A 20158-nucleotide genomic window follows, 5' to 3' on the forward strand; every position below is an offset into this window, starting at 1 on the left:
GACACAAAAAAGTGGTATCGGGCCATCCTTAGTTACCGTCCAGTGGCAGTGACACAGATCATAAAATTGCTTTGTGCTTCACTGCCCCTCATTGCGCTTACCAACAAACCGGTCCACATTCAATACCATATCTTACACTGTCCCTCACACACATGGAATCCAGAATGCTGCTGTGCAAAGACTTTAGTTCAGCCAAATGCACAAACGCCATATTAGGACTAAAAGCCTACTTCTGCAATTTAATGTAAATACAAAAACATTTAGTACCATCAAGGTGAACACCAGCGCCCCCAAGGAATATGTGTTTAGTCCTTTACTGTTCACTCACAATGTCCACTGATGAATCACATCCCAATGTCAAATCTGCTGACGACATCACAGTAATAGGCCTCATCAGTAACTAGGAGGTATCCCACTAAGCAGAGATGAAGTGACTGGTTGGATAGGGTGGGGCAGAGACAACTGCTTGACAGTGAGCATGGACAAAATGTAATCTTTAAGAGTTCAAAACTACTCATCTTGCAACCCAGAAAATGAATGGATTTAAACTACGTTCTTCATAAAGCATCCGTTAATTAATTATCTCCACCCAAACATTGTAAAGACTGACACAAAGTTTACGTTCTAACTCAGGGGTGGCCTTTACGTCGATCGAGAGCTACCGGTAGATCGCCAAGGTAGTCTGGGTCGATCGCGTAAACGTCACTTTGTAGTTGTCATATGACATTAGTCAGCTGACATTAAGCTCCCCTCCTGATTCACGCTTGCTCCCCCGCAGCGTTTCAAGCTACACACAAAGATGCAACTTTCATCTTTATTGTTCTGATTATGGATGAACTAACTCTGCGGTAAGATGTCTATATCTATGCGCATGGCTCAGATCAAGGGTACCCAAGTGTTACATTTAAAAATAGACCTCGGTAATGTTATCAACACAAACTTCAAACATTGCAAAACACACACACACAACATACCAGAGCTCGAGACATCTTCCATTTCCCATAGCAACCCTCCGAAGTTCACTCTTTCTTAAATGTAAAGTACATAACTCGGTGTCCACTCTGTGTTAGACTTTTGTTGAAATAATCTTATTTTACTCTTTTGTACACAAAAAAATCACTTTAGTTGCAGAGTTGAGTAATTATTCCATGAATATATACCATTGTAATCATCATGGGGTTTGTTTTTCCATGGAATTATGTTCTTCAAAATTTTCATCGGCAGGCGGACACGAAGGTTATGTACTTTTCACTGATGATTACACGACAGTTATTTTTTTTTACACTGACAATATTTGAATAAAACACATTAGAAACCAATTTCAGACATCATTCTTTAATTCTAAGTAGAAATCATGACAAAATTATCAGAGAAATTATTGTTTATTTCACAACAAAGGTAGACATGCTTTACATGTAACATTTCAATGTCCAAATATAGACACTTTTTTACAACATAGCCATGCTAGCACAAAATAAAAACATGAACAGGCTTAATTTATGGTTTGGTAAGCTTCCTCACTGTATAAACGTCAGAGTGAAAGGGATGGTACACATTGTTGGAACAACAATTTCAAATACTACTCAAGTGAAGTTGAAGACAGCAAATGGTACCCTTGATCTGAGCCATGCACCTATAACAAAAGTTATCTGTTCACTTGTAGCGGCTAGTTACGTAGAAAAAACGTGTATTGTTTACTGGCTTTGCTTGGCGTCATGAACTCCACTACAGAAATATTTTTTTTCTACACGTTGGCTTCTTAAACTATTATTTCATGATGAAATTAAAAATGTGCCCATTGGTGAAACCTTTTCAATATGTTGCCTTGACTTCGGCTGCATTGTCTTTTGCATAATGATTTGAAATTCTTGTATATGGCTAATGTTTGATAGCAAATGCTAACTGGATGTAATACATGAACTGTGTGCCCTAATGAACGTTACATAGCTAATGTGACTGACATATTGCCAGTACTCACTCACTAGTACACAACTATTTAGGAGTTATGTGGAATGATCTTTATTTCCACATTGAAGTGAATTATGATAGCAACTACTTTGATTACCTGTAAACTTTGAAAATGTGAATGTGAAATACTAATCATTAAAAGTTACAATAAAATTTCAGAGTTTACTGGTTACATTTTGTATATGTTATATGTTTTATAGAAAGAGGTAGATCATTTTGACTTGTACTTGTATGCTGAGAAAGTGCGTGCACTCCTGGTATACATGTATAACCTACATAAATACCTACTCATATTTTTTTTAAATAAATGTAGTAAATATATATACTTTCTATATTTATAGTAGTAGGTAGATCTTTGGGACTTGGTCATTTTAAAAGTAGCTCCCAAGCTAAAAAAGTGTGAACACCCCTGTTCTAACTAGAACCCTGGCTTCAGCTGAATCAAGGGATATGATTGCATTGTCACAATTATCAAGACGAGTGTTGTAACCTGTTGCGTGCCTTCTGTTCCTGTATTATAGTCTAGAGGGTTTTCTCTCATATGAGCTTTCTGTAATGAAAAGAAGAAAACTGGTAAACATGAGGGGTTTGGCATTAAAGCTCTCATTCATATTAATGCGATGGAAAACTAAACATGCTACACATACAGTATATCCCAGTGCAGTATGTAGTGCCACAAATTGCAGCCTCCTATGACCATTAAAATGATCTCCATAACATACAATACAAAGTGAACAGCATGGTAAAGAGAGTGTTATTGCAATGTAGTTGTTATATTGCTTTCATTTTATCACTGGGTCTAGACAATCATTTGAGCAAATATGCATTTACTTGCATCTAGAGAGGGAAGTAAAATACCTCCCACAGGCATTAACAGCAAGATCTAAGTTAGAAGATCGAGGAAAGGATACAATTCAGAATTTTATACACTGTCCAGATGTGTCCACTTCATCTCAGTATGTACAGAGCCACAACAGTCCTGATTGGCTAAGGGAGAATCCACCCATTGTGTTCTGCGTTCTGATTGGCTGTAGACCATTGTCAATCAATTTTTGTGCAGGACCACCTGTTTTATTTATGTTTTAACAAGGACACAAAAATACTACAGTCTAACGCAGGAGTCACCAATGTTTTTCCTTGTGAGAGCTACTTTTACAAAATGAAAATGGCCAAGAGCTACTCATTTTTGGAACATTTATTTTCAGAGCTTATTTTAAACCCAAACAAAGCGAATATGCTTGTTTTACCAGAACATTAACAAAATGCTGGTGTCCACAACTCACATTTTGTATTTCAGAATGCATTTATTTCTACTGTTCTTTCATTATTAACTGGAAACCTGAATGAAAAGCAGGCTTGTGGGCACCTCATGTGGTCGTGGGGGGCTACCTGCTGCCCGCGGGCACCATGTTGGTGACCCCTGGTCTAACGGCACCAGGATAAGCCACGATCAAAGGAGTGAGCCACTTAAATTTCTTGTGTCCAATCCTGTAAGTTGATCATTAAAATTCAAACTAAATGTTCACTTGGAGAGTGTTTAAACAAGAGAGAAATGTGATAAAAATGTCAATACCTGTCTGAGAAAAGTGTATAAAGTGTAGGATGAGGTGTTTTACAGCCTTAAAACATATATAGTAATTGTATAAAGATTTAGTTGGCTACTTCACGGATTTCACTTATTGCTGGCTATTTTGGGAACCTATCCCCTGCAATAAATGAGGGAAAACTGTAATGCTTTACAGGCTTGGCGCTATGGTGAAATAGTGTTTAGAATACAATATGTAAACAAGACATCACTTACTCTGATCTGTGGCAACTTTGACGTCATTCCTTTTGTCTTTTTTTTGTGTACCACATCAGGAATAGCATCCTTTTTCAAAATGCGTTAATAATTCAACGCTTCTTGTAAAGGTGTTCCTTCATAGCAGTCATCAGTGAAATGCTCACTGCAAAGTACAGAACTCGAGGTGGGCATCCATTTGTCTGTCATTTCTCTGTACTTGCTTCATCCCTTGTAGTCTTAAACCTTCGTCTTTTGGAAAAGAGATCAAACTTACAGTACAACTAAGATACTCTGAACAGCCAGCAGCAACACAACGTTGTGGTATAACTACTATTTTGATGAAAAATATACCAAACAAAGTCAAGAAGCGTTTGTTCACCCTGCTTTAGCTGAAAGGTGTTACTCCGCTGACGTCACTTCCGGACTCTTTGCTGAGACGAGTTTGTCATGACTGGCTCCATTAATTATAAATGCCATTTTTGGGAACTTACCGTTTGCTTTCGAAAAATGAACAATGTAGAACATAATTCCAAACATAACATATTTCGGCAAAGTTGCTACATCATGTCAGTGACCCTTTAAATACGTATGTCATTTTTTTAGACAAAACAACTATTCACACTGATAATCATCTATGGACAATTTAGATTTAGAGTCGCCAACTGACCTAACGTGCATATTTTTGGAATGTGGGAGGAAGCCGGCATGTCTGCCTCACACCTTGGCACTTTGGGGTTTGAATTGGTCTCTGAAAATCATGTTCTCCATTTTTGTTTGGGTTTTTTCTGGGTTTACTCCCACTCTTCAAAAACATGCTTGTTAAGTTCACTGAAGGCTTTAAATTGTCCATAGGTGTGAATGTGAGTGTGAATGGTTGTTTGTCTGGATGTACCCGATGATTGACAGCTCAGCGTGTTGGTAGTGTATAGCTTAAGTAGTTGATAATCTTGGGAAAATTCCATTAGATTCAAGTCAAAAAGGGCCTGATCATATTTCTACTCATAAATAATGTAAGGTATTTACTTAGTTTGTGGCCCAGCAGAACCATTGTTTTATTCCACAAGAATATTTTAAAGAGCAGAAAGGGGTGTATTTAATGCAAGGTATTTTCAGCCGCAGTGCTCGGATGTGTATCCTCTGCAAAAACCTCACACAGTGCACAGCAGTGTATAACTCATTCCATTCATTGTCAAAAGTACTTAGTCCCATTTTCAATCATCCGTGCATCATGACAATACCTTCTCATCAACCCACAATTTTCCACACAATGCCTCACATCATGCTATCAAGGACAATGATGGCTTGACATAACTTGTCTGCACTTACATACTGCTGTACAGTGTAGGTCAGCACACAGACTGAGGTTTAATACTGTTTCTGTGACTCATTCATATTCAGCTGTTTTCTGAAACTAATATTTTAAATGAAATGTGTCCAACCAAAACAAGCTAGAACTTACTTATTAATCTTCTCATCTTGCTACCCGATTCAAATTTATCATGTTTTGCAAAACAATCTAAATAAATCTAAAAGAAGCCACACTTTCCCTGTCCCACGAGACATAGCTACATATTGAATACAGTGAGTCAGTTGTGGAATTAATGTCCATAAAAAAATGTGTAATAGTGCTACATCACCGTGTCTGCTAATTACCTAAGATTGTACTGTATTTGACTTCTGAAGTTTTTGAAATGCATTAAACAGGTGTTTTGTTTACCACAGTTGTACAGTAGTATTATTCACTAGCAAAATGTACATAAAAATTAGACATCCAGTGGGACTAATTATTTTATTTATCTTTAGGACAGAATCAGACGCTCATTGTAAGAATAAAACTGACATGTGCAAGCTGTAAACTGTAAACCTAAATAGCAACTTTATGAAACTGTCAGTCCCGTGGAATGAAGAAACCAGCAGCCCATCTGTTTTAAGCACAGTAAAAAATAAATAAATACATTTTAAAAAAGCAACGCAAAGACACAGTGAAGAATGTTTGATGTTGTTTCTTCCACCTCCAGCAATAATGGAACATCTCATCCGTCAGGTGTGTTTCTCACTTTTCACCCACTAAAATCTGACCAAAGAAACAGTATCAAGTATCAACAACCTCTCTGGTAATTTCAGTGGCTTGAGGGTATTTCCTGTAATCATCACGGTCATTGACAGGGCAGGACATAAAGGGGCCATTACACTCCCGATCAATGGCTGGGCTGACCCGACCTTCCTCACAGTACAACTTGCCATGTCTACCATTTGGCCTCAGGTCGTCCCTGCCAAGGATGACATTAGCTGTGGAGAAACAGTACCTCTTCAGGCTTTGAAGTAGATGAATATCTAATAGCAAGATGTGTCAAAGGCCTGGGCAGGTCATGATCGTCGTCAAGGGTGTGCATGTTCAAATTTGTTGTGTTTCCCTTGTTTGTATAGTAATGCAGAGTAATGTAAATTATAATAATAGATTGGATTTATATTGCACCTCTCTAGACATGAAAATAATTTTACACTGAGAATCTAATAGAGGCGGTCCTCGAGTTACGTATGAGTTCCGCTCATAGACTGTGATGTATGTCGAGTTTTTGTGTAAGTCAGATCTTATGGCTAAATTATACCTAAATTAACTCCTAAGTCACTCACACTCCTCACTGTCACTGTGCTCCTAAGTCACAGAACACATGAAGGGCATAGGATGCAGTAATTAAACACTAAATACAAGACATAAACAGTTATAAAATATAACAGCCAAAACCCAAACAACTTTTCCATTTCAATAATGAGAGCACTATACTGTGTAGAGGGCTGCACGGTGGTCTAGTGGTTAGCATGTTGGCCAACACAGTAACAGCCTGGAGATCGGGAAGACCTGGTTTCGATTCTCCTTTGGGAATTTCTGGGCATTTCTGTGTGGAGTTTGCATGTTCTCCCTGTGCGTGTGTGGGTTTTCTCTAGGTACTCCGGTTTCCTCCCACATTCCAAAAACATGCATGTTAGGTTAATTGGTGACTCTAAATTGTCCATAGGTATGAATGTGAGTGTGAATGGTTGTTTGTCTATACTGTATGTGCCCTGCGATTGGCTGGCGACCAGTCTAGGGTGTACCCCGCCTGGCGACCAGTCCAGGGTGTACCCCGCCTGTCACCCGAAGTCAGCTGGGCCCCAGCATACGGTATAGAGGAGAAGCGGTATAGAAAATGGATGGATGGATATACTGTGTAGTTATTACTGTCACTTTCAGCCAACAGTTATGTGTAGTGATTTTTGGATGTGTGTCTGACTGTGTGTGGGTGCGTGCAGAGAGGATATTTGAGTTGTTGACAACTTTTTTGTCTGTTTTGTTTTTGCAAAAAGAGATTGTTGATCAATACAATCTTTATCCTTCATTACAGTTGCGACAGTTCAGTGTTGAGAGTAGTGTGTGCGTGATCCGTATATTGTGTATTCTTCTGTGGTGCAAGCAGTGTGGCTCGCATGAGCTGCACATAATGTGTTCTTTCGCAGTGCACTGCACTGTAATTAGTTCGCGAGCAAGTCTCGCGTTTACCGAGCAAAATTAAGTTTTTAATTAATTTATGGGAGAACGTACGTAACCATGAAACACAGAAACTCGGAACGCCGTAACCTGAGGTACACCTGTATTCTCCATAGTGATGCACTGGCGGTGGTAAGCTATAGCTGCCCTGTGGTAGACTGACAGAAACATGGCTGCCAACTCAGACCACCACCAGACTTTTATTTAGATTTATACACCAGCAGCAATGTGGGTGACGTGTCAGAACAGCAGTGACTGTGACAGAGGAAGCTGGGTTTGAACAGCCAAGCCTTCGGTTTCTGGACGACTTGCTCCACTTCCTGAGACGATACACGATATTGGGTTCACGGGAACAAGATGAGACGGTACTTTAACATTAGTTTTCAGAAAACTACAATGACAAAATATAGACTGGACAAACAGACTTGTTTTATTGAGTCACAAAGCAATGCAGGTAGATTTTGAAATGTTTTAATAATGCATGCATGGCCCAAGTATGATGTTTTAACTGTTGAACTTTTTTCCACAAATTGAAACAAACTAAAAATAACAAAAGTTAAATAATGACAGAAGTTGTAGCTGCTACTACTAAACATTTATGTTGATTTGTGGCTATCTGTGCGGTGCATTTGGTATCTGGGACTTCAGCAGGGACTTGACCAGCCAAACTTTTTCTTGATAGACACTGTGAGGGCCAGTATCAAAAAATACTCGCTCATCCATAGTAGCTTTGTGCCTACTGATCCTAGCCGCTATGATGTCTTGCATGTTGTGCAAAGACAGGTTGATGCTACTGATGTAATTACCCCTTTCTGGGGGTCCCTCATGATTAGGATTGCCCAGCCTTGTGTTCACCACGCTGAGCGGGTCCCATTCATTAGCAGCAGGTTCATTTGTGCTGCCAGGCGTATATGGACTATAATCAGTTTGTTTAGCCAGTAAGTGTGAGCCATATTTGGGCCTGGTGCTGTCCAGTTCTTCATAAATGGGATTCTTTCTTGGAATTCTCATGGGGGGGTGGTCATCAGATCTTGTTCTGGGAGGTTGCTCTGGAATGCTCTCAGATCCACTAGCCACTGTGCATGTGACGCTTACTATTATGTTTTTCCAGAACTGTTCAGCCCTGGGTTGGTCAGTTTTTGCCATATCAGTTTCCACTGAGTAGAGAATCCTGTTTGTTCTCCTGTCTTATAATGTTCTAGTGTAGCTGTTTAGGTGAGTGAGTTTTTGTTTGGTAGGATCTAGTGCATCAGGTATGTAGAGCTTGTTCTACTTCGTCACTACAACCTCTTCTTCACTGCAACTTACATGAGTTCTGAATTCGGCTATCCTCCCCAGGTCTAGCCTTGATCTTGTCTAACCTTCTCCATAGGAACACAGCTCCTTATCTTGTTCATCTTGTACATCAACTTATTGGTCTCAGTGATGGTTGCGTTCAGGATTGCATGTTGTGGTACATTCACAACTTCTTTCAGGATACTTTGTCACTCAGCCTTGATAATTGACCAAGGTGGGTCCAGGTATCCAGGTCAGGTACAATAGTCTTATACCTGTACAACATGTTTGATTTACCATATGTTGTTAATACCTAGCCATTTATGAATTATATATACTGTCTGTTCTTTAAGGTACAATCAAATCTCATAATATTGTGCTTACCATCAGACCTTAATCCCATAGAAACGTGACAGCCTCAAAACACACATGTGCACACCTCTGGTGACCAAATACAAGAGATGTCTGACCTTCGTGCTTGCTATCAAAAACTAAATCAGGTTTTGGTTGAAGATACTTATTTCAGACTTTCGCCTTTATTGAATTTGTATTTAATTTTTCTCTTTGTATTTTTTTTCTTTCACATAATGATTTCCCCCACTGTATGTGACTCGAAATCATTTAATTTATGTCTATCTATAGTGTGTCTTTGAAGCCCTAAATTGAAAAAAAAGCCTAAGCTTTGATGTATGTGAATATGCATCATAGTTTGGTCAAGACAGTTTACTCAAAGTTGCATCATGCCATTGTTCACTGATAAGCTCCAGCTGGGGGATGGGGTAGACATTCATAAATTGAAGTCTTCTGCCTGAGCTGGATGCTCTGATGTTGCATCACAGCCCATGACACAGCTCAAACCAAAAACACATCAGCATACTCCTGTTTGCATTCTGCACTCTTAACAGAAGTGTAACATTAGCATGTGGGAAGCCATTAGTCTACTCCAAAAAGCCTATGAGACAGCAAATTTGTTTCTAAATGATATCTTCTCCATTGATGGCCACAGTGACTAAGATAAGACGATAAGACGGACTTTATTTGCCCCGGAAATTCCACAGTTGCAGTGTAAAATTAACATCCAGTAGGAACAGGATACAGTGTACACAGGACAAAGTTAACATGACATGACATTACATTTTTGAATGAGTAAAAGTAATACAATAAAAGTAAGAAAAAAATAATAATAACACTGTAATGCAGACTACAACGTTTATAACTATTGCCGTAGCGCCCCTTGCTCTTACAGTCAGTCTTACAGTGTTGCTGAAGGAGCCACTCAGGGTCTCCACAGTGTCGAGCAGGGGGTGAGAGGGGTGTTCTATTGCGGATGTCAGCTCGATGGTGTCCAGTGGGCAGCCTAAGACAAAGCCAGCTCTCCTATTCAGTTTATTAAGTATTTTTCTGTCTCTATGCATGCTGTCCCCATCTTAGCACATGATGGCCACAGAACAATGCAGAAGCCACCACAGTGTCATAGAGGTTTTGGAGCATTGACCTGTACACACCCAAGGACTTCAGTCTCAATAGGTGGGGACTTTGGCCCTTCTTGCACTGCAAAAACTAAATTTCAAGAAAAAAGGGCCCATTTTAAGCAGCAATTTCTTAGTTTTTTCCTCAAAAGTAAAAAAATAAATCTTGTTTCGCAATTTTAACTTGAGAAAAAAAAAAGTATATTTAGCCAATTCTTATGAAGATATTTTTTGCCACAAATTAGTTCTTTTTTCTAATAACGAGCTAAAAATTTTATTGGGATTATTCTTCAGCAACAGATTCATATGTATCTGCCTTAAATTAAGAGAAAAAACTGCTTACCTAACTTTCTAAATTTAAGAACGGACTCACACACAGAAATCTAATCTAATGATTTGCTGATTTCGGAACAACACTGCAATTTTTATTTGAGAAAAATAATCTTATATTAAGAAAATATAGCTAGCCAATTCTTATGAAAATATTTTTTCCCAGAAATGAGTTATTTTTTCTAATAACAAGCTAAAAACCTTATTTTGATTATTCTCCAACAACAGATTATTTGTCTAAAATTAGGAATAAAACTGGTTTCTAAAATTTCTCAATTTAAGATTGGACTCACAGAAAATAAATGTAAAGTTTTGTGGATTTCGGACTAATGTGAAGGCTGCACAAAAAATTTCCTAGAGTGTACCAAGATTTATTAACTTAAATCTAGTCATAAAATCTGTGTAAATTATTAAACTCGATTCAAGAAAATATCTCTTTTTTATCTCTTTTTTTATCTTTTATAAATTGTTTATAAATCTAAAAACTAGTGAATTTACATGCAAATCATGCCAAAAAAGAATTCTCAGTTGTTATGACAAGTTTTCCTAAATTAAGTGAATCTTAGATACAATCACACTTTTTTCTTTTTAAATAAAAAAGTTCCATCCATATAATTTGCTTCCTGCTTGAAAATAAGTAACAAACATAACTAATGGAAGCTAGCTAGCCGTCTGGACACAAACTGGGGTCTGATCAGCCCCGGCTGGGTCACCTGGAGGAGGGCGTATGATGTTGAAAGACCCGAAACGCCTTAAGATCCCAGGAACATCACTGAAGATGTGTCCAGACCAGGCATCAGTAGATGTATGTACACAACATGCCGACAAGACAAGACGTTAGCTGCATGGTGGCCGAGTGGTTAGTATGTTAATCTCACAATCAAGCCACTTCGTTTCAAATCCCCCTAGGAACACATCTGTGCGGAACTCACATGCTCCCCCCGTGTACTGGCTCCCTTCAATATAAGTATAAGTTAATTGGAGACTCTTGAAATTGTAAGAAAATAGAACAATACTCCCACATCTACAATTTGTAAAAAGATTTTTGCTTAGCCTCATAAAAGCTAATTTTATCTCAATTTAAGAATCTTAAAGGCGCATTTGACTTACTTCTTAACTTGTAAGAAAACAGTACACTTAAATAGAGGAATGTGATTACGAACAACTTGCTTATTTTAGGGCTCATTATATTCTTAAAAGTCACAAGAAAAATATTCTAGTTATAAGAATTCTAGCCAAGCAAATTTCGCTTACCCCATTGGCAGATTTTTTTGCTTGAAATAATAAAAGTTGTCTCATTTGAATATAATCTGGGCTTCTTTCAAGTATGGCTGTTTTTGTACTTGTGTTGTGTGTCCAGTCTACTATGTTGTTGAGGTGAACACCCAGGTATACATTATTCAGCGACGTTTGGTTAGTGGAGGCCGCTTCACCTGTCATGATGAAAAATAAAACAAGGAATAATAACTGAACTGTATTATAAATGGGTTTTTGATATGAATTCCGTTTTTCATATTTTCTTAAGTAAAAATCACTGAATTTGCACATTTCCTGATCAAACACAACCTAAGATGACGCTGGCGCGGGCGTCTCCTCTCGGCTTAGCGCGCAAAGCCAGCCTATGTCTGAGTGCAGTTTCTATTTGCTAGCATGTACCCAATAATATGTTTCCAGAAACATTTATTATACACCATGATTTTATACTGCCTTTATAACGTCTTTAATGGCGGTGTGATGTTGCGGGTTCGCTCGAAGATATGGGAAAAGTGATGGCCCGCGTTGTAGAACTTCTGTTGGTGATTTTTTTGTTATTTTACACAAAATCCCTCAGCGGTGCAAACAAATACAAAAATATTTACAGTGCAAAAATAGTGCAAAGTATTTACAGGTTAACAAAAATAGGGCAAAATGATGAGTAAAGATTCATCAAAAAGATATTGACAAACAAAAAACACAGCAGCATGTAACCGACACTCACAAACCTCCAACCACTTTCCAGCTTCCAACCTACTTCCAACAAAAACCATTGCGGAGAGATCCTTTTAAATACACTGACTATATTATACTAGGGATACTACCCAGGTGAGACTATATTTATTGAGCTTATTGTGAAGAATGTAGTTAAGCAGCTGCCAAAAATATCGACCTACTGGCCAAAGCTGTTGCATTAAAAAATAAGCATGCACTGGCTGCTGCAAGAAGCAAAGTTACAGATCACTCCCTGAGCTCTTTGGTGCCTCCCTGCGGAGGCATGGCTCACACTCTAAAAATTCATAAGATTTTGAACAGAGCATAGAAAACCTAAAATTCATGTACCACGAACAACTAGAACTACTCTAAATAATTCAATATTATAGCAGTAGTATATCTACTGGATAAGCACTGCTTCTTCTTGAACGTTGTTATTGTTGAGTAGTGCAAGTCTGAATATGCGATTTTCGTTAATGTAACTATGTTGAGCAGGTCTGAAATAAAATTAACTGTTACCATTCTATATTTTGTCTCCGTGGCTCATATTTTCCTGTGCTTCAAAGTTGCAGCACATATGCTCACACTCGGAGGCCATTTAAAAAAAAAACTCAGGAAATGTCACCACGGGGGTCATTTTAGGCTGTTTCAGTCTGTCCCAAACTGTCGAATACTGAACCCCTGGTATGCAGAGACATAGGCAAAGTGCAGAAAAAGAGTCCTTTAAGTGGGCACAAGCAGGTGCAGGTACTCACAATCATGTAGACAAGAAAAAGCGTCAGAGCAAAAGGTTCAGAGAAAACTTAAAATAGCTAAATCCAAAATATAAGCCACAGGAGAGACTGGCTGTCTGGGTGACAGCACGGATGTGGAAAAGCAACAATGACAATGAACCGCTGAAGTCCAAACGATGCCGCTGGGCTTATGAACCCCACTCATTACTAATTGCGGCCATCTGTGACACACTGCACATCGGCATCAAGCGCCACACATCCAGCCGGAAGTACACATAAAATAAAAGCTCAAAACAGGAAGTGATGATTCCTGTCCTGCTTAGCATGATAGCTGTTCCACATCCTGTTTACTTATAACAAAATAAAGGTTTCATAAAAAACAAAATAATTTACATTGACTTACCTGATGTCTAGACTGGCTACCTCGTATGTTCAGTGTCAAGCTAAAAAAGCTGTCAAATAATCTGTTCAGAACAGGCCACTTAATTCGGCGTTATACTGCACTCTATTTGTACTCTTTTCAAAGGCTTGTAAGCCACAATTTGCACTGTTTCAATAAATTGAACTAATTGTCTTTTTCAATTCTTTTCATTCAATCCAAGTGAATGGACCAGACACAAGATGCCACCAAAATCACCCTGACCCTTTCAAATTTGTCAGAAAATGATGTAAATATATCGAATCGCATCGTTGGCCGAATATATACAGTATATCAAATTGTGATCTAAATATTGTGTATCATATCAAGAGATTAGTGTATCGCTACAGCCCTCGTGTGTTGAGTTAAATGCGTCCCCATTCAAAGAATTCAACTAATGTGATAGTTATTATGTAATTTCCAGCAAGAAAACATATTTTCCCCTGGAATCTGCCTCACTGAATGCATCGATTAACATCCAATCAGGTTTAAGAACAAACAACGAGGGTATGGCTTACATTGATGACTAAATTCAGAATGCTATATCAGCACTCTTTGTCTGTAGTCTTTTCACACGGGTCTTATTTTATTTCATAAATAAAACAATTAAAAATGGATTTATTGTATTTGCCAAATTGTTACATTTCTAAAATTTAATTTTATTTGGTAAACACGAAACTGTGCTCGAAAATTTCAAGCCTCTGACTTCAGACTCGACTCGACTGGTCTTGTCTTGAGTTGAGATTTGACTTGGAGTTGCACGTCTTTACTTGAGACCTGACTTGAGAATACAGATTTCAGACTTTCAAAACACTGACTTTCTCCCACCTCTGCACTGTGGAATAACTAGAAAACAAAAGTAAGGCACCTGGTTTGAATTTATCAAGCACAACCAGACAGTGTGCTGTGGCAGCGGAGAAAACTTAACGAAAGCCTACAGCAGACGGGTAAGTGCGACTTCAACGATTTGTGGCTTCATAAGAAACAATTTAATGCATGGTTGAAGCCGGTGGTTGCAAACATACAGTCATGGCCAAAAATATTGGTACGCCTTGGCCAAAAACATTGGCATGCCAATATTTTTGGACATTACTATGAAGCATAAATGCGAAATGGATTTTAAAACTGCATTCATTTTGGTCGTAAAAAAAAAAAAAATACTTGTTGAAACCTCCAGAGACCTGTAAGTGGTTTTCTGGCCATATTCAAATCAATGTTTTTGTCTCTTGTAAAATGGTGGATCCCTATTGTTTGTGCCTCTAATGAACAGATTACCTTTTTGGTTCCAGATCATTTATATTTGTATCTTGAATAACTTAGATGTGATATTGATGATTCTATGTTTTGTGAATTCTTGAATATAGTAATAAGGAAATGTTAAGCACAAACGACCTTTTACTAAGCCTTTACTTTCATGCACAAAGACATTCACACAGTGCCTAATTCATTCGTAGCAATGTGCTAGTCTGCTTAACACATAGTTGAAGAAGCACTATGACATTTGAAGGACAAGGCTTGCACGTCTGAATTCATTTATCCCTGTTTTAACAGCTGAATATATCCTTCATAATCAGCAGAAGTATAACTGTTTATGGGCTCCCACACTGAGACCTGTAACATCTGCATACAGCATAACCTAGAAATGTTACTGCAGATTGCTCTTTCAGCAAGCACTGAATTTCCTGCAGTGCTCCTCAAACAACACGGCCGCCGTGTCCCTGCTCCAAATCATAATGCACCACCTACCATTAAGGTTTCAGTACAAATTAAACAAGAATGAAAAGTAGCTATTAAATGTACATCCCAAGCCTATTGTACTGAAAAATAGGAGTAATTAAAATATCTCAACCAGCCAGTTTCCATATCACAACGCAAAGCTATTATCCTCTGGGAGCAATCCACTATTTTCTCAGGTGTTTGTCATTCAAACAAGCCTGAAGCTGACCTGCTCCTGAAGAAGCTGTTGTGGGGACTTCAGTGAGGTGGAAGTGCACACAGATGTATTCTGGAGGCTGATTCTCCCTATTCATGCATTCCCTTTCCTCTGCAGGTGGGGGAAGATAATGTCAGGACGACTCAGTGTAATTTGCCACTTTATGTGCCAAAAGTCAGCCTGTTATTTTTAAATGTATGCAATGTCTTTATGTGCTGGAAGCAAAGTGTGACGTCCCAAGACGGTATGGCATCGTATGTCATTTTCTCCAAAATAATCATACTTGGATCAAAGAAGCTAGCTCTTTTCATCATGCGCTGCAGGAAAAAAAAAAAAAAAAAACTTTATGAGTCTGCGTTAGACTTTCCAGCAGAACAGCATTCATTGTGACACCATAGCAAAATGACATCTGGCATGTTCCAGCTTCTCAACATGTACAGTTAGTGAAATCCCATTTTCCCTAAGTAGATCAGGATAATCCTTTGCTGAAAGGACAGAAAATGTAAGTCTGGACATGGTTAGAGGGATATAATCGTTTTATGCTGCTGCAAAACTCTGGTGACTTGAAGTTTATAGCTGACTAGTTATCTATTCTGACACCAGAGCAGTCATTTACAAGATGTGTGCATACACAGTTTGACCATAGTAATTGTATTACACAGTGCAATGCACAGGTGCTGACTCTTTTTGAATTTTGGTCAGGAGGATAATGTTGCAAGAGGAGACATTTTTTTAATGTGCTGGATGATGATACTTGCAGGTCAGACTTAAAATATTCATAGAAACCAGCACAAAGCAGCGAATGCAGTCACATTGTAAAAGCCCACCCAAAATCTAACCATGACCTTATTTGAACATATAGTTTATAGACAGGGGCAATGGTACTGATTAGCTTTGTCTTGAACATCCTTAACAAAGTTATAATAAGGAACATCATATTGTAACATGTTGCTTGCATTTCTTGACAGGAAATTCTCAATGTATGACAGGAGTCATGTTCAGACATTTGTGGTTTTGGATAGCAAGCGGATAATAAAAAGTGGAGCGCTGTCGACCGTCATAATTAATCAAGACCAAGATTTCCATTGTTAACTTGTGATTACTTGTGTGATTATTTTTGTGTTTATCAGTATGTTTTGTTTACCGTACATACACATTATTAGAATGCGGAAGCAGATTATTTATTGTTTTTTAAAATCTACGTTATTGTATTAAATGATCTAAAACAGTAGCTCCCAAGCATTTCACAGTCAAATACCCCTTCAGACATTTGACTGGAAGTCATGTACCGCTGAAACCTGCACACTTAAAAAACATAAACCACATAATGACCCATCTTTGAAATATTATTAAATATTTTATGACATTATATTAAAAAACCCATGTGTCTTATTTTTCAACTGCACTCACAAGCTGCTCATTTAAAACTAAGAGGGTTTTAGAGGGGTAAGACATCTCCTGGCAGGTTTGTCTTTTTTTGGTGAATTTATTTATAACAAGTGGTGACAATCTGTGGTAAGATGTGGTGAATTGAATCTTTATGCTCTTTTGCTGTGCTTTGGTTTGCAACAACATGGAAATAATCAGTACAATGCAACTGATGTTACACGTAAATGTAATAATTATTTTTAAAAAGGAGTAGGCATCCTTCTGTCTCGAGAGAAAATGGTATTCAACATGGTCCCCCTCTCGGCCTCGCCACCTTGGTCCAATGGTATGCGGAACTTTACAGTTTGAAGCTGATTTTGGCTGTAGTGTTTTGCCCCAGGGACACAATGACAGTGACTGGGGAGGAGTGAGGAACGAGCCGCCAACCTTCCTGTTTCTGGACGACCAGCTCTACTCCCTGAGCCACGGAAGGCACATAACGTACAGAAATCAATAAGGAAATTAATTCAATACCAGCCAACAACCAAATGACAGGCTCATACAGCACAGAAAACTCACTAATTAGTCACAGTACCACGTAAGAAGACCAGCTCGCATTTAGCACACAATATAAATGATCTTGAAAAATCTCCAGACTGACTTATTTGTTCATCAAACGCACACAGAACAATGAACAACTTCATGCTGTCACCTTTCTTCTGCACGATACTGCACACCTGCTGTGACTGTTCACATGAGGCATTTGAGGGCATTACGTAAATCTCAGCGTTCACCGCTCATGTAGTCAAGCCATTTAAAATTTTTAGTCAAGTGCTCCCTACGGTACCCCACTTTGGGAACATAGGATCTAGAAGAATAACAACGTTCCTCACAATATTTAAACATAAGAGCACTGCATTAAAAGAGATCCTGAAAGCCAAACACTGCATACTTTGGGTTCTAAAATAATTATACCAAAAATACAATAGTATCCATTTTGTCCAACATCATGTGAGGGGAAACCATGGTCTTGCCTGCATTAACACTTGTACACATCTACTATGTATTGTATATTATTGTAAAAGTGAGTGGTTTGTGAGATGAATGCACTTGGAATCCAATGCAATGTGGCTCAACCAAAACAAAATATAGACAAATAACAATACAGTTGCCGTATTTTTCAGTTTACGTAAAAAAATGTATGTGAAAAATTTTGCCTCATTTCATGTACATTTCTCCGGTTAGCGTTCAATATGTAGCACGTCTTGTCGTGCTATTAATACACTGTGTGAGTCCAACTGCGTTTGTAATGTATTTTTATCACAAAATGTTAGCATGCTCTGAAATGGAAACCAGAACCGGAAGTCACTGTCTCCCAGCTACAGTACATCGGCCATCTAAGGCATCATCAGCAGTTGACTGTGTTCTTTGCTAACTAACACAGTTACGCCACAAGTCTCTGCTTTTCTTTTGATCACGGCTGCAAAATATCCCACAATGGAGCCAAAGAAACTTGCAAGTGCCAGCATTTTGATAAATGCATTTCTGTGATATCAATGTCAATAAATTGACTATTTTCGTAGTTAGAGCATAGAAAACCTGTTTATGACTTTCTAAATACGTTTTTGAGCATTATTAGAGCCCTGTACACATGAAGTAACAAGCCAATAGTCACCTTTACAATCCTATTTTTCGTTGTTTACACCACGTTGCACAACTCTTATGCTGCACTCAAGACGGCCATTAGCTAGCGAGCTAGCAAAGTAGCGAGCCAACCAGTTAGCCTCACATTAATCTCTTCTAAACTTAAGATGCCAAAAACTTACAAAAACTTGGAGAACTTTTTATCACTTTATCATGTCGGACATGCCATGACTGACTTCATGCAGTGTTAAGGTCACCGGTAATGTAATGTAAGGTAATGTCTCAGTATTTTGTGTATTTTGACCACAATACTAAATATCACTTGTATTTCAATATGTTTGTCAAATAATAGTCCATAGTCTACCATGAAACAGCGATCGTTTATTAATTAAATAATTTCTAAATGAGTGAGGGAGCGATAATCAAACTGCAATATTACGTGGGACAAATGTACATATGCACTACTCAAAAATGTGAATTAAGCTTCAAATTAACTCCGCATTCAGAATATCAGAACTTGTGTTTAAATGCCCTTTGGCTCTCTGAGTTGAAGAAAAACAAATAACCTGCACTGAATGACATTCTATTATTTTAAGCCAAGACGGAATTCTACTATTTGTCATACAAGTATGGCAAATAGAATATGGCCTTCAAGGAATTGTCTTTCAGTTCTTTGAGTTTGTCGGTCAGATGTCACTCCAAAGTTTCCTGACTTATTTCTTTTTCTTAGTTGCCCTTTGGAGGCTCTTGGACTTTGAGATGAAACTTAGTTTTCAATGTGACTTAGTTTTATCTGTATTATAATCAGCGGACTTCAGAAGGATGCTTCTGTCCTCCTGCATTCTGCTCTTTTGATCTCCTCCATCAGTTTTTCTTTTTTTGTGTCTTCTAATCTAGTTTTGGTGTCTTTGGAAGAATTTACATTTTCCAGTGTTGTATCTCATTCTAAGTAGAGCTTCAAAATGCAAAAATAAGAACTAAGAATGAGACAAAAAAAAATGAGTAAGCAATTCATTGCAAGCAACCATTAAAGTAAGATAGGCTGTTTAGCAGCTGACCAAAAGTTTAAGACCACAGTTCAAAAAAGCCTGAAACCCCCCTAAAATAGAAATAAAATGTTCAAAAAAGGACTCAGTAATGAGTAGCTAAGCCATTCTTGATAACCACCTCAAAAATTGGCTTGGGCATGCTTGATGCCAGTGTTTTCAGGAGGGCAGTGGGAATGTTGCTTCATAGTGATGGCTTCACAGATGGCTTTACGGAGGGCATCCACTGTCTGGAATTTATGCCCAGTTTTGTAAACTTATTTATATAAAATTTTGTGGCATTGAAAGACACGAGGCCTTCGAAGATGTTTTTTCTTCTTAAAACCCTTCTCTCGTAGATGCCGGTTCTTAGACTGCACTCGGCACCAGTAACAACCATAATTGGGGCCACGGGTCGTCCTGTGTCTTGATGGACAGCCAACTGGATCCTCCGTCTCAGGGCCGGTGACAAAGGTCAAATGTCCTGGAAAAGGCTAAGTAAACCTGGAAAATTATTTGTCCGTGCCTTCTGAGCAAATTGAAACAGGTTAAAAGTTATGCACATGCATGTCCATTGTCACCTTATCTTCTGGGCAACATTAAGGCACAGCGGTTCTCTGATTCAAGTCGCAACCATCCAAATCAAGTTTGCATTTTCACAAAGAGCAGTTTTGAAACCCACTGCTTCCAATTGACTTTGTTGATAGATTTAGCGAC

The sequence above is a fragment of the Dunckerocampus dactyliophorus genome, chromosome 13 (genome assembly GCF_027744805.1).
Source record: "Dunckerocampus dactyliophorus isolate RoL2022-P2 chromosome 13, RoL_Ddac_1.1, whole genome shotgun sequence".
In the NCBI taxonomy this organism is placed as follows: domain Eukaryota; kingdom Metazoa; phylum Chordata; class Actinopteri; order Syngnathiformes; family Syngnathidae; genus Dunckerocampus; species Dunckerocampus dactyliophorus.